The sequence below is a fragment of the Melospiza melodia genome, chromosome 1 (assembly GCF_035770615.1).
Source record: "Melospiza melodia melodia isolate bMelMel2 chromosome 1, bMelMel2.pri, whole genome shotgun sequence".
Lineage (NCBI taxonomy): Eukaryota > Metazoa > Chordata > Aves > Passeriformes > Passerellidae > Melospiza > Melospiza melodia.
In genome coordinates this window covers 86,514,069-86,527,209 of record NC_086194.1, presented here as the reverse complement: position 1 = coordinate 86,527,209, position 13,141 = coordinate 86,514,069, and the positions used below count along the sequence as shown (strand labels likewise).

The 13,141-nt window shown below is 43.4% G+C and overlaps 1 protein-coding gene across 2 annotated transcripts in view; it reads right to left on the bottom strand.

Moving 5' to 3' along the window:
• Window positions 1-9,519, bottom strand: part of NEDD9 (neural precursor cell expressed, developmentally down-regulated 9) — a 101,832-nt gene extending 92,313 nt beyond the window's left edge. Inside the window, exon 1 of one of the 2 annotated variants that reach the window (XM_063160739.1) lies at window positions 9,383-9,519. The gene's annotated coding sequence lies outside the window, so the exon portion shown is untranslated. The remainder of the gene's footprint in view (window positions 1-9,382) is intronic. The other variant, XM_063160748.1, reaches the window with a different exon arrangement.
• Between the last annotated feature and the right edge of the window lie 3,622 nt (window positions 9,520-13,141).

The window sequence follows — 13,141 nt, the reverse complement described above, 5'->3', positions numbered from 1 at the left end:
TTTCTTAATTTCATTTTGCCTAATGCAAGCTATTGCTTCTCTGAGACCTGATTGTCATTTATATTCTTGTAGTACTGTAGCTCTGCCCATCACCAGGGTGCAGACAGAGAAGTAATTTTTCAGGCATTTATTCATGGAGAGTGGATGCTGGAGGGATTCTGGTTTGGACATTGTTTTATTTGTGGAGGCAAAAATGATGAAGACTGAAGAAAATAAGTGAAATGAAGAGGAAATGAAACCTTATTCTAATTTCCAACCTAAACATATTACTGACCAGGATAAACATATTTTCAGTGTGTGGGAATGACACTGTCTTTCAGCAGTTGTCACTCACTCTTTTCTGCTCTGTTTCCCCACTGGGGGTGTTTTGGGACAGCAGTCAGACCCTCATTCACCTTCCTTCACCCAGGCTCAGCTCCTCAGCTGCCAGAGCTTCCTCTAGAGGAGGTCCCAGCCAGCATGAGCTGATGGCTGCCTGGAGCAGCAGTCCCACCCTTCATCCTTCAGGCACTTGCCTGTCTGGAAGCAGAGCTGGCCACTGCCCTTCTCTCCCTCCTCACCCTCCAGCAGCCCTCTCCTCCCACGCTATTATTTTTAACCCTGGAGCCTTGATTGGCTTCACCCCATGGCCTCCTGCCTCTGCCAACAGAAACAGACTGTGAAACTACAGAGTTAACCCCAGCTTCTTCATGCTTCCCAAAGCCCCTCTCAGCCTGGGCAGCTCAACTCCATCTGCTGGAAACATTCCCCCTGATAACATGGAAGGTGGCACCAGCCTTTTCCTCTGCTGGGGCTGTGAGAACAGGCCCATATTGGCTTTGTCCTGGACTTGGGAAGAAGCTTGGCACAATGTATCTAGGCTTCAGGGAAAAGTTATCAGATCCCCCAGCACAGTCATAACTTGTAAGATGGCTAGTAGTCAGGTATTTTTCTCCTTGGCCTTCCTCATGATTTCTGTGGTAAAATTTCACCCAGTCTCTTGTTATCATCCTTGAGACAGTACCACCCATGATAGTGAAGGAGGAAAATATATTCTCAACAAATAAGATGCACCAGAAATACATTTCTGCATGGACTTTCTGCATTTTTGTTCAGAGTCTGACTGTGCTGACCTCAATAGACTTCAAGCATAATCCATCACCTTATACCCCTGCTGAAGTCAGTAGGGGCAGGAACCTCCTGATCTGACTGCACAGGTGTGCACTACACATAGCTATGGCTGGAGTAGTCAGGCTGCCTTTGTAGCAGGGCAGAGCAAATGTGTTTTGGCATTAATCACTCTGACCTATTTTAGTTTTCTGCCTAAGTGCGTCTTTTCACGGAGCGTAATTGAGTTGCCAATAATGAGTTCAAATTTGGACATCTACATCAGCTGATGTGTACCCTCAAACTTTCCAGTTACTTCACCTGGCTCCAGACCAGGTCTTGACAGATCAGCATTTAGTCATGACCGCTCACGTAGTTATAATGAAAGTAATTTTGGGAGTTCTTGCCTCAGAAGTCCCTTAACTAAGGGGATACAGTGCTCTTGGAGAGAAGGCCCACAGGTCATTGTAGCTTATCTGCCCTATGTGTCAAGGGATACTCAGTGATGATTGATACTGTTTCTTTCATGACAAATAACAGTTTGCAGTACTGTTATTTGTCATGAAAGACAAATATAAAGAATGTCAGAACAGTTCAGGTGGGAAAAGGACCTTTTGAGCTCATCTAGCCCAACCTCCTGCTCACAGTAGGTCCCAGATCACTCAGGGCTTTGTTCAGCTGATCTTGAAAACCTCCAAGGACAGAGATGTTGTGATGTCTCTGGGCAACCTGCTGATGCTTTGGCTGTCCTTGGGGAAAATTGCTTTCCTCACATCCAATCAGAAATTCCCCTGTTTTGAAGTACAGCTTTTGTCTCTCATTCTCCCATCATGTGCCTCTGAAGAGCCTGTCTTGGTCTTCAAGGTAACCTTCTCATAGGTACTGTAAGGCCACTGATAGATCACCCCAAAGCCACAGTTTCTCCAGGCAGAATGATTCCTGGTCCCTCAGCCTCTGTTCAAAGCTGGGTGCTCCAGCCATGGCCATTGTGCTGAATGGCCTACACTGAATTCACCCGAGGCTATCAGAGCCTTTCCTGTATTGGCACAGGGGGATGGGATGGATGAAACTGGACACCGTGTCTAGATATGCCCCAATGAGCACAGAGCAAAGGGGAAAATCCACCTCACCACATCTGCCGGCCATGCTCCTGCCAGTGCAGCCCAGGGCTCTGCCAGCTGTCCCTGCTGCCAGCACACACGTAACTCATTCCCTGCCAGCACTCCCTTCCTGCAGCCAGTTGCTCCCCAATCTGTAATATTCCATTAGCAGGGTTTTGGCAAACTTTTCTATGGCCGAGAGCTGTGATTAGAAGCAGCAGTCACCCATTCATTATCATTAAGCTGTCCATTCAGTATAGCTTCAAAAATATCAAAAGCCTGTTGGTATTTATTTGGAATCCTTTTCTAAAGCAAAATGCTCACTGGGATTCATTATTTAGCTGAATCCTGACATGAAAAAGTATGAAACTGATGTGTGAACTTTCACCAGCTCACATGAAAAGAACATTTAATTCTGTTTCTAGGAGTTGCTGGTGCTGTTTGGAATGAAAGTTATGAAGTGCTGAGGGGCTCAGGCTGGTGCTCAGCACAACGTTGATGTGCACAACGTTGAATTCATCCTTGTGACTCCCTTGTGAAGCAGGAATGAGTTTCACTCTCTGTTTAACAGAGAGAAGCCATGGTGCAGAAAGCCTGACACCTCTGACCTAATTTTAATTGCCAGAATGTAAGATATGCAGTCCCAGGCTAGGAATCCACAATCCTTCTAGAAAGGGAGAAATGGGTCCCTGCAGGGTTTCCTGGATTTCACCCCTTCCCTACTTGTTTTCAGGGTGAGAAAGAGCCTGTCTGTTTTCACTGGCACTGGCACAACCTGAGCAGCCCATCTAAATTATTAATCTTTAAGTAAGGCTTGGGGCTAAAATCCTCATTAAAGCTAAGCCTTGGCATTACAACTAAAATGGTTCTTCCCCAGACAAGTCACAGAGAACTGAGAGTACTTCTAGGTTTTCCTCCAAATCAAAGAAAGCCTCCAGACCATTCCTTGTGTTGCCTGAGGGGTGCCATGGAGATTGGCAGGGGGGTGGAGGGTGGGAGGGAAAACTTTGGGACATGGCAAACACACTATTCTCTTCTTCCTCCCTCACTCCCACCTTTGACAGGACTTTTTCCATGCATTGGTGTTGGTGCTGGGGCGGTTGGTTTTTCCCTGCACTGGTGTTGGTGCTGGGGAGGTGAACAGAGGGCTGTACCTGGTGTTCCCATTCCCATCTCCTTTCATCTCCGTCCATCATGTGGATGATCCTGGCAAAGGGTACAGAAACTGCCCTCTGCTCCTGATGAAAAGGGACCTAACTTACTTTGTGGAAAAATATTGCCTTTTGCCTGCCAGAGTGCTTGGAGGTATTCCAAGTTATTGCAGTAGAAATGGCACTGAAATATCTGTAATTTCCCCCTCTGTGTGAGAGTCTTGTCTCCTAGTTTCAGTGTCACAGCTGAACCACTTGTTATCTTCAACACCTCTGAAGAGGTCTAGATAGAACCCTATTGCTAGTGACTTTTGTTGGGGGATGGAAGGTGCTGGCTTTGTACAGTTTGAGAGATAAACTGACCTTTCCTGTTGAGGAAAAAAAAAATCCCTCATGTGTATGCAGCATAAAGCAAAATGGCATTCTCCTGGGACACAAACCACCAGCTTTATTTCCAATCTGTGGGAACTCTGGCTGGCATGCACCTCTCACAGGTATGAGTGGAAGAGCACTTCAAATGAAGGAACTTTATTACTGACAACAAAGTTTGATTGTTGTCAGTAATAAAGTTCCTTTTTTTTCCAGTTTTTCTCCAGTTTTTTCCTATGTACTGGAGAGCTCTTGCACAACCAGCTCACACTAATGAGAAGTGCTGAGGGTCCCCATCCCAGGGACTGCCCCAGTCTCTCTTCAAATGTACCCAGGTTCTTTTGTTATAAGAGTCCTGCAGTTGCCTAAATGACATTAGGCAACTGTCTCAATTAAGATTTAGTTTGGAGGCTGAAAACTATCCAATGATTTAGTCTCAGGGATTAAGGAAAACAAAACCTCACTGACGGCTGGATAAAATTCACATTCCTTTCAATTGTGATCATCCTACATCAAGGAAATGTTTGAAATGTTGGCAGTCTCCTATGATGTGCCTGTGAAAGTTATTATATTGCTTTAAGTAATTTAAGAAAGAAGAACCAAGACCTATAGCACAAATGTGTTATATAAATCTTCATTTTTACTAAAATAGTTTGATTGATGTCAGGTCCCGGTGGGTGACCTTTAAAAGAGACCACATCAAATGGAGGGGCAGAGTTGCAGCTCTCCACCTCCACACTGGCTCTTCTCCTCACCAGAGTGCCTCTAGACAGCTATATCATCTGTAGCCATAAACTAAATTGAGGAATATCTGTCTCATGAAAGGCAGAGCTCTTTTCTCATCTCCGTTGAAGCGGGTCATGTCCCTATCTGGGCTGAAAAGTGAGCTGTGTACCTGCATGGGGGCTTAAATGATTGTAAAATCCTCCTCCTCTTCCCTCACCTCAGTTCAAGACATTCTGTGTTAAGAGGGTTGTTTTTTGGGGGTCTAGGCAGGGCATGACAGAAGTTTTACCTCTGTACCACTTTTAATTTGCTGTTTAATTAATGCAGAAACAGCATAAGTTGCTACTTCTGTCTATCAATGTCCAACTGTTAACTGTAGAGGAAGGAGAAAGCCCCTCTGAAAATCAAAATTTCTGAAGCTCCTTGGTTACATCTTAGAAAAAGAACATTTTCTGTTCTACTTTGAAGTGGAGTAGAAACAGTCAGTGCTACTGTCACACAAGGGTGTCTTATTTTTAGAAAGCCATACCAGAGTAATGCAAAGCAAAGTCATGCTGAGGTGTCCTGCCTGAGGCATTTAGAGATGCTGTATTGGCAGACAGGAGTTTGTCCATTCAGAGAGAAATAAGCTATTGTTTGGACGGAGGTGACATTTGGTAAAAGCAGAGTTGTTTCCTTGTGGCTTGGGGCAAAGAAGGGGGATAGGGATGAGGGTGATTCAGAGTCATCTACCCCCTATAAGCAAGTCCCTGCAGCAGGCCATCATGACTGCCTGCCTCAGCACATCATCTGGAGCTTGTGAGGAAAGGACACACTGGTGCCCAGCGAGCCAAGGCAGCATCCCTCAGTCTTGGAACCCTGGAGAGAAGAGGTCTTTTCTTGCACTTCAGATGATGTGCAAAGTAAGAGCCATTTTCCTGTCTTTCCATGAACACATGAACAATAAACCTCTCCTCAGATGTTTCAGTCCCTGGTATTCCCTCTAGCAGAACCTTTTGGGCACTTTCTAGGATCAGACAACCTGTAGGAGGAAGCCACAGATTGACAAGCTACCCAGAGAAAAAATGTCACAGAACTTAGAGCAGCCCTGGTTTAAGCATCCCTAAAGGCCACAGAATCCTTTAGAGCTTTTCCTGTTAATGCTGAATGCACGGACATTTCAGTCATTTCCACAACAACAGGTAAGGTCCAGAAACAAAGATTACACTTTTTCTGAAAGATAAGTAGAAGATCACAGAATCATGGAATGGTTTGGGTTGGAAGGAACTTTAAACACCACCTAGTTCCAGCTCCTTCACCTGGCCAGGGAACCCATGATGCAGCAACAGGCACAGCTGGAATACCCATTTTGGGCAGGGAGCCCAGTGCTGCTCAGGCACAGGACAGGAAGACCTTGATTAGGCAGAGGGAAGATCACAAATATATAGATGAGTTTGATCCCTGTTTGTTCCTTACCCAAGGGAAGATGTGTAGGCAATGTATATTCAGAGTCTCTCCAAAAAGAATACAGGGTGCACCAATTATGGGCATATTGCCCTTCCAACTTTTTTGTCATGCCATGTAAACACTACCATTGAGTTTTAAATCAGAGGGATTGTGAAGATTAATTGAGGACCACTAACTGTTGTTCTGCAAAATGCTGATCTGCCTAAAACCTCTGTGAATCTGTTTAGATCTCTTTTTTACTGCTGCCTGAGAAGAATTATTGATGTGATCTTGGACAGAATGTCTGAGGGTCTGGGCACAGCCCCTCACATGCTCCAAACCAAGTAATGGCATATGCTTCACTATTTGTTGTATCATTCACAGGCAGAAAAGAGTCTCTGCTTTTCAGGCTGCTCCCCAGATGCTGTTAGGAGTGTTTTAAGTATTTTATATTCATGACATAATCTTTGGTTAGTGTGTGATTCATTCAAAACGTTTTCCCACTGAGTGGCAAGAACAATAGCTTCCCATTTTATTCTTAGAAGCACAACTTTAAGATTTCTTTAAAATGCCAATATTTCTTTAAAATACACTACTTCTGATAAAATGCCTTCCACCAAGCTTATATGGTTGGGCACTTAGAGAATACTTTGCTTTGAAAGAGCGAAATTAAGTGAGAGTATGCTAATGAGAAGTATTTTGTTTGCAAAAAACCAAGCCATAACCTACCACTGAAGTTATTCCGAGTAACTATAAAATCATCTCAACTATCATTATCAATTAGCCCACTTTGATTACTGAGGGCAAACTCCAGGAACAGAGGACAGTCCTAAGTTAGCATGTAGGAGGTCAGGCTGGATACATACTAGGGGATTGCTAACAGGAATCTACATTTTTGTGTAACAGCTCCATCAAGTTTGTGCTCTCTGTGGCAAACCATGCAGATTAAAACATGTGGTGTAGTGGTAAGGAGAAAAATTCATTTCTGGGAGAAGAGTAGGTGGGATACTGGCAGAAGAAATTCATGTGGACAGTTCAGAGGATGACGGAGAATGCCGTACCTTCCCCAAAATGCTTTTCCCTTCCTCACCCCCCTTCCCACTTGAAAAACCAGATTCCTCCTTCCCTGTTGCCACTTCTCTTACATCCTCTGTCACAGACCTGAATTATGAATGCTCCTGCTCTGAGGTGTTTTGACTCACCCATCTTCAAGACTTGGTCCCCACACGTTCATTTATTCCTGCTCTCCAGTTGCAGGCTGTATCTATCAGCCACAGTGGGTTCCCTGGCTCTTCCAGTGGAAGGGTCACAGCTCATCCCAAGAGACAGTGTGTCTTGTCTACTGAAACACTAGTTGCTGTTATCAGCTCTCTTTTGTTTTCCTGTGAAGCCGGCAAAAATTTTTCATGTTCCATGCACTTAACCTCAGCGCAACACTCCAACGCCCATCCCTGGTTAAGCTTTGCCTACTGCTCATACCCCACTTTTACCAGCAAAGATTAATTTTTTTTAGCTGATCCTGTGAGGCAGCATTGCTTCAGAAGAAGGCTGGGCACTGAGATGGATTTCCTGGCTTAGGGAGATCTCTGGCCACAGCTCTCTTCACAGAGAGCAGCAGGCACAGCTTCCCAAAGATTTTTCCTGGGGAAGGCAGTGAGAACCTCAGAAAAGAAGAGAAAACAATTCTTATCTCTATTCACTGCTCCTGTTGTTTAGCACCTGTGGAATGCATTATAGAATTTTTTTACCCAAAGTTGTTTGTCAATTAGATTCTACTGAAGATTGTTTTAATTCCTTAACCAATTGAGTCCAAACTGTGTCCTGACTGTCTCAGACAGTCACGGGTTTTTCTTCAGTATCTTTTGTATAGTATAGTATAGTATAGTATAGTATAGTATAGTATAGTATAGTATAGTATAGTATAGTATAGTATCTCTTTAGTATAGGTATAATATAGTATTACTGTAATGTAGTATAGTTTCAATAAAGCAATTGTTCAGCATTCTGAATCATGGAGTCAGAGCACATTACTCCCACATCGGGGGCTCCCTGCATCAATAGAAGTCCCTCTGTTGGATGTGCAGCTAGTGGATGCCACCTTACAAGGACATTGATGAGGGTTGCTTTTAGTGAGCTCAGGCTGCTGCACAGGTGTCTCCAGCCTTGCCTTGTCTTTTTGGCAGAACTGTTCAGTTCAGTACAAATTCCCCATACTTGCAAATTACTTAGCAAAATTTACTCTGCAAGCATTTTTCCTAGAGCATTTTTTTAGCCCAGGAAATAATTCCTTCAAATGGTCTGAAAGAGGGCAAAATAATGCATTTGCTGCTTTCAGTACAAAATGTGGCTCAAGTCATACCCTCATTAACCTTTTGTCATATCCTGCCATGCCCTGAATTGTGATATGGAAAGAGGCTGGGCTGCCTGTGGCAGGTCCACATAATATTTCCTGAGTATTCTTACTCATTCTCTGTACAGTCACAGAGCAGTTGTGAACAGCTGCAAAAAGTGAAAGAGGGGCAGGTACTGCTGACACAGCTTTGTAGTCATTATTCAAATAATGTTCACAGATGCTTTCTTACCAAAATGTATTTTACTTCAGAAATCAAATGCCACTAGCATTAGAAAACAGCTCACCGACCACCACAGACTAAAAAGTACAGCAATTACATTATGTTCCTCCATCACTACAAATTGCCTAAATAAAGAAAAAAAAGAAGTTGTAATATAAATTCATCCACATGAAAATCTGTAGGCTAGAAAGCCTTGGAATGACTGATGCAGACCTAGGGTGAAATCTGCACTTGCAAAGAGTGATATATTTTGTCTTTAAAACTCTATTTTAATTATATTTTAACTATGTCACATATTAAACTTATGCTTAGAGAGCTATCAGTATAGCCTGATGCTTCCAGGACAGACTGAAGTGTACTTTACTGTAAACTCAATGCTAAAGAGAAAACTAAAAGTTTCCTATCTGATAAATATAATCAGTGACACAATTAAGAGATAACGATCTGTTTGGTAACATATAGCTTGGAATAAAGATGGTCTTTGTCCAACAGAGTTTACAATGTATTTCCTCTTGGCAAACCCCAAGTACATGGGTTTTGACCCCTTTTCAAACAGGAGTGGCAAATAAATTCACTGCTACAAGCCAGCTTCCTGATTTGCCTTTGGAAATGAGGCAGAGCTTCCCTTATTACTCATGAAATGCATCTTCATTAAACAGCTTAGCAGGACCCAAACAGTCAGAGGAGTTAAATTGAGATGGTCAGTTGTCACACAGAAAAAAATATTTCAACAAAAAAAGCCCTTGAGGGTAAAACAGCAATTAATTTGGCCTTTTACAAGCCCAGACTTTAAATCTATGTTGTTGAGAAATTCAAGAAGGTGGCTGCACATCTAAATGGAGAGGGACCAGGTTGTTTATAGGCTTGCAGGCTCAGGCTCAGCTACAGGACAGCAGCTCCTCTCCAAAACACCAGCAATCAAAACAGAGAGGTTTTGCTGGGCAGCCCTTACCTTGCAAGGGGCTCTGTTCCTGATTCCCTCCCCAGCCCTTCTCATCAGGTTTCTCCAGTCCTTGGTAGGTCAGTGTAGTCCAAGGAAACCACCTCTGTCCATTGGCTCCATCCGTAAGGCTTGGCTGCAGGAGTACATTTTTACTCCCTCCCCCCTCTTTTTTTTTTTTTTTTTAACATTTGGTGAAAGAGAGAAACCACAAGTGTTTTTCTTCCGGTTTTCTTATTTCCCCTCTACTTGGCAGGCCTTGTTTTTGCAAGCTGCAGATATTTGTCAGATATTCGGGAGGAGTGCTCCTCGAATCAGAGTCCACAGGGAGAGTCCAGTGGTCATCTGTGACTGCCTTGTAGTCACCAAATTTGTGGAGCTATGATGGGTAATGATTTCATTTTGTCACCATGATTTCCTTGGCAGTCCCAGTTCCTGAGGATTTTTCTAGTCTTGCTACAGTGCTAAAAAAGAGCCTTGCAGCTCTGAAAAGTCAGATCAAGGCAGGGGAAAATCTAATTAACTCAGGAGAAAGGCACTAATGTCCAGCAGATGGTCATGCTGGTCTCCTTCCTAAGAGTGTATTTCTTTTCTGCTTCATGATCCAAGCTGGCTGCAGTTCCTAGCTCCATGGCTGCTAATGCATTTTGAGGTGGCAATATCAGGGCTTCAGATTCAGGTCCACAAAAACATGCTGCCTGCCTTGCCCTGGCCCAGAGGTTATCACCTCTGCAGGTGCAGCAGCCTGGCTAAGGTACCAGCTCCTGCTTTTGTGAGTATGACCATGTGTCCCAAAATGACTGGTGACAACTTCAACCTGGCCACAGAGCCCGCTGGCTGAGCTCCTGGCTTGTGACCCGATCTGTGCTGGACTGCTGCAGCTGAAGCAGGGCAGACACCAAGCTGCAGCAACAAGGACTCCTCCCCCATTTGCACCTTTTCCTTGTTTAGATGGTGACCCAGAGCCTGCAGACACCTCTGCTATTGTGGGCCATGTTTGGAAATCTGCTTCCCACAGAAATGAACCTTCCTTAGCAAAGGCAGGAGCTGCAACCATGTATTTGGGCTGTATCTGTTACCTCTGAATTAACAGGGCAGGCAGAAGACAAAAAGGGTGCTCAGGAATTTGAAAACCTTAGGAAATCCAACTAGTTACGCTACATCAGGCCTGAACAGGCTGGATTTGTTATTCTGATGATGTAAAAGTTTTATTTTCTTAACCTGCACAGTCCTCAGGGCATACTGTGGCATATCGACAAAAGATACCTCTTACTGGTAAAAATAATTTATATTTTTGTAGGTGTTTATTACCCTTTTGATATTAAATTCTGCTGCACTGGGGAGATCGCTGTTGTCTGTGTCACTGGAGAGATGGAGCATTTGCCTGATCCTCAGAAGCCTCATCATAGGCTTGTAAACTCTGAGATGTGATTTCAAATAGGAAATTCCAGCTGGGATATGGATAGATGCTCCTGGAAAAGTCAAATAATAGAAATCTTGCAGTAAATGGAAAGAAACATGTCTGAGGAGCTTCCTTCCTTCAGAAATGAAAGGTTGACTTTAGAGGAAGAGGAATAACCAGATGCTTTTTCTGCAATTTGTTGAGCATAAAAATATACTGACTTAGGTTTTCCCATCTCTTTCAAGTCAAAGCCTTCACTCCCAGCTTCTCATTTTCCAAAGCTGGACAAACTGATGCTGTGTGTCCAGATTGGTGCCAGCTGTGTGTCTTGTTATTTTAAATGGACATGGAAGTCAGTTTGTTCTTCCACGTATGAAACTCATTATTCTCTAAAATTTTTGGTTGCATAATAAATTCCAAGCTTTCTTGACCTAAAAAAGAAATTTGGCAATCCTTCCTGATGGCCACAGAGTTGGTGAAAAACACCAGGAAGGTGTTGCTCAAACACCAAAAGAAAACAGACTCTTCCTTTCAGGCAGCTTCAGCTTGTTTCAGAGTGCAGCTACTGCTGCGCTTTTGGCTCACAGAGCCTCTTCCTCACAGAAGGACTCATGGTATAAACACCAGTGGCTTTACTGGTGAATGATTTGCTGTCTGTTAATTCTTTTATTCTCTTACTGCCTACACTGCTGCCTGGCCAACATTTCCAGAGGTGTTCTTCATTTAAAAGAAATCCTTTTCCTATTCAACACTGGTCCAACAGACCCATTCATTTTCCCAAACAGTACCTGTAATAATTTTCCCCAAAGCCCAGTGGCCAACATTTTCTTTTTTCCTAGATAAATCTGCGGCCAAATCATCTTTCCACAGCCCCACTAATCTGTATGTTTATGGCCCCCTTTGAGGTAATTAGTGTCTTGTAATGTTTAGACTCATCAGGCTCTGTCTGAGCTTCAGCCCCCAGAGCTCTCTCTCTATCTGCACCCCAGTTCCTCAGGAAAAGGGAGTTTTACACCAATTGCTTTACGTAGCACAGTTGTTGCATGAGACATGACACGAAACAGATATTGCACAAAATGACACAGCAGTCTTGGAGATTTCTGTAATTGCCCCTTTCCCATTTTCACTGCCTCTGGAATGTGGCTGTCATGGCAGGCAGTCCTGTCCAGCCCTCTGACACAGGGTCTGCAGTCCCTCAGCTGCTCCTGGAGCACTGCTTAGCTAATTAAGCTTAATAGAGCAAGCCCCTGGTTGTGTCTCATTTGCATTTTTTTCCCAGTTTTCCTATGCCTTGATGTAAATTGACCTGTGATGAAGCTTGCAAGCAGAATCAATACTCAGGAAGAGATGGATGTGCCACCCAGTGTAAGATAAGTGTTCACAAAACTGGTATAGAAGGTTAAGGCAGTGGACTGAAGGCTAAAAGGCTTGAGGCTTTTTTCCCAGCTCTGCTATGGAATGTGGTCTCTAACAAGAAATTTTGGCATCTTTTTAATACCCTTTTTCTCTTATTCTCCCTGGCAGTATCAACTGCAGAGCTTCTTTGTGTCAGGACTGACTGTTGGCTTGTGTTTTTTTCAACATCATTACAAACTACTTCCTCTTCCCCTGGCCACTACATTAGATGGATGGATACATTGGAAGTGATCCTCAGTACAAACCTTGAAAAATGATAGCAATAAAGAAAAAGGAACTAGTGAGACTTGGTTCTAAAAAATAGGAATTATACCTTGTGGGTGTCTGTGAGGTATGATCAGTGAGGTCCTGGGAACAACTTCTTTTGGATTTCCTGAAAACTTGCATTTCAGATAGATCTGTGTTTTGGGGATTTGGTTCTGACTCTGCTAAGCACTCCAAAAAACCTTTTCATATTTCACTGAGACAACAATCTGTGTTAAAATATCTCAAATATAGAGATACTGAAACCAGTACAAACTGTCTTTATCTCATTTTGCCACACTTAACGCCTTTGCTGAGGGAATGAAGCTGTCTTGAAGCATTGGCAGGTACCAAAAAGTAAAATAATCCACTGAGTTTCAACTGGGCTTGTGTCAAAATTATGTGAAATGATAAATCTCATTGGGTTTATGAGTGAGGGTATAATTGCTCCAAACTGTGCTCAGGGCATTAGAGGTTTTCTGGACCATTCATAGGCCAGAAGAAGCCTTTTACAGCAAATCTGGTCCTACATCTGCTTTGACATCGCAATCCGAAAATCAGTATGACTTAGTGACTTTTGTGTCTTGCCAGGGAGGTTGTAGGACAAAGCATTTGATATGTTTTTCACCCAGTGGAAACAGGGTATTCCTGACTTCTGTTGGTTTGGATGCTGAGTAAAACAGTGGCTCTGAGGGGAAAAGATAACTGTG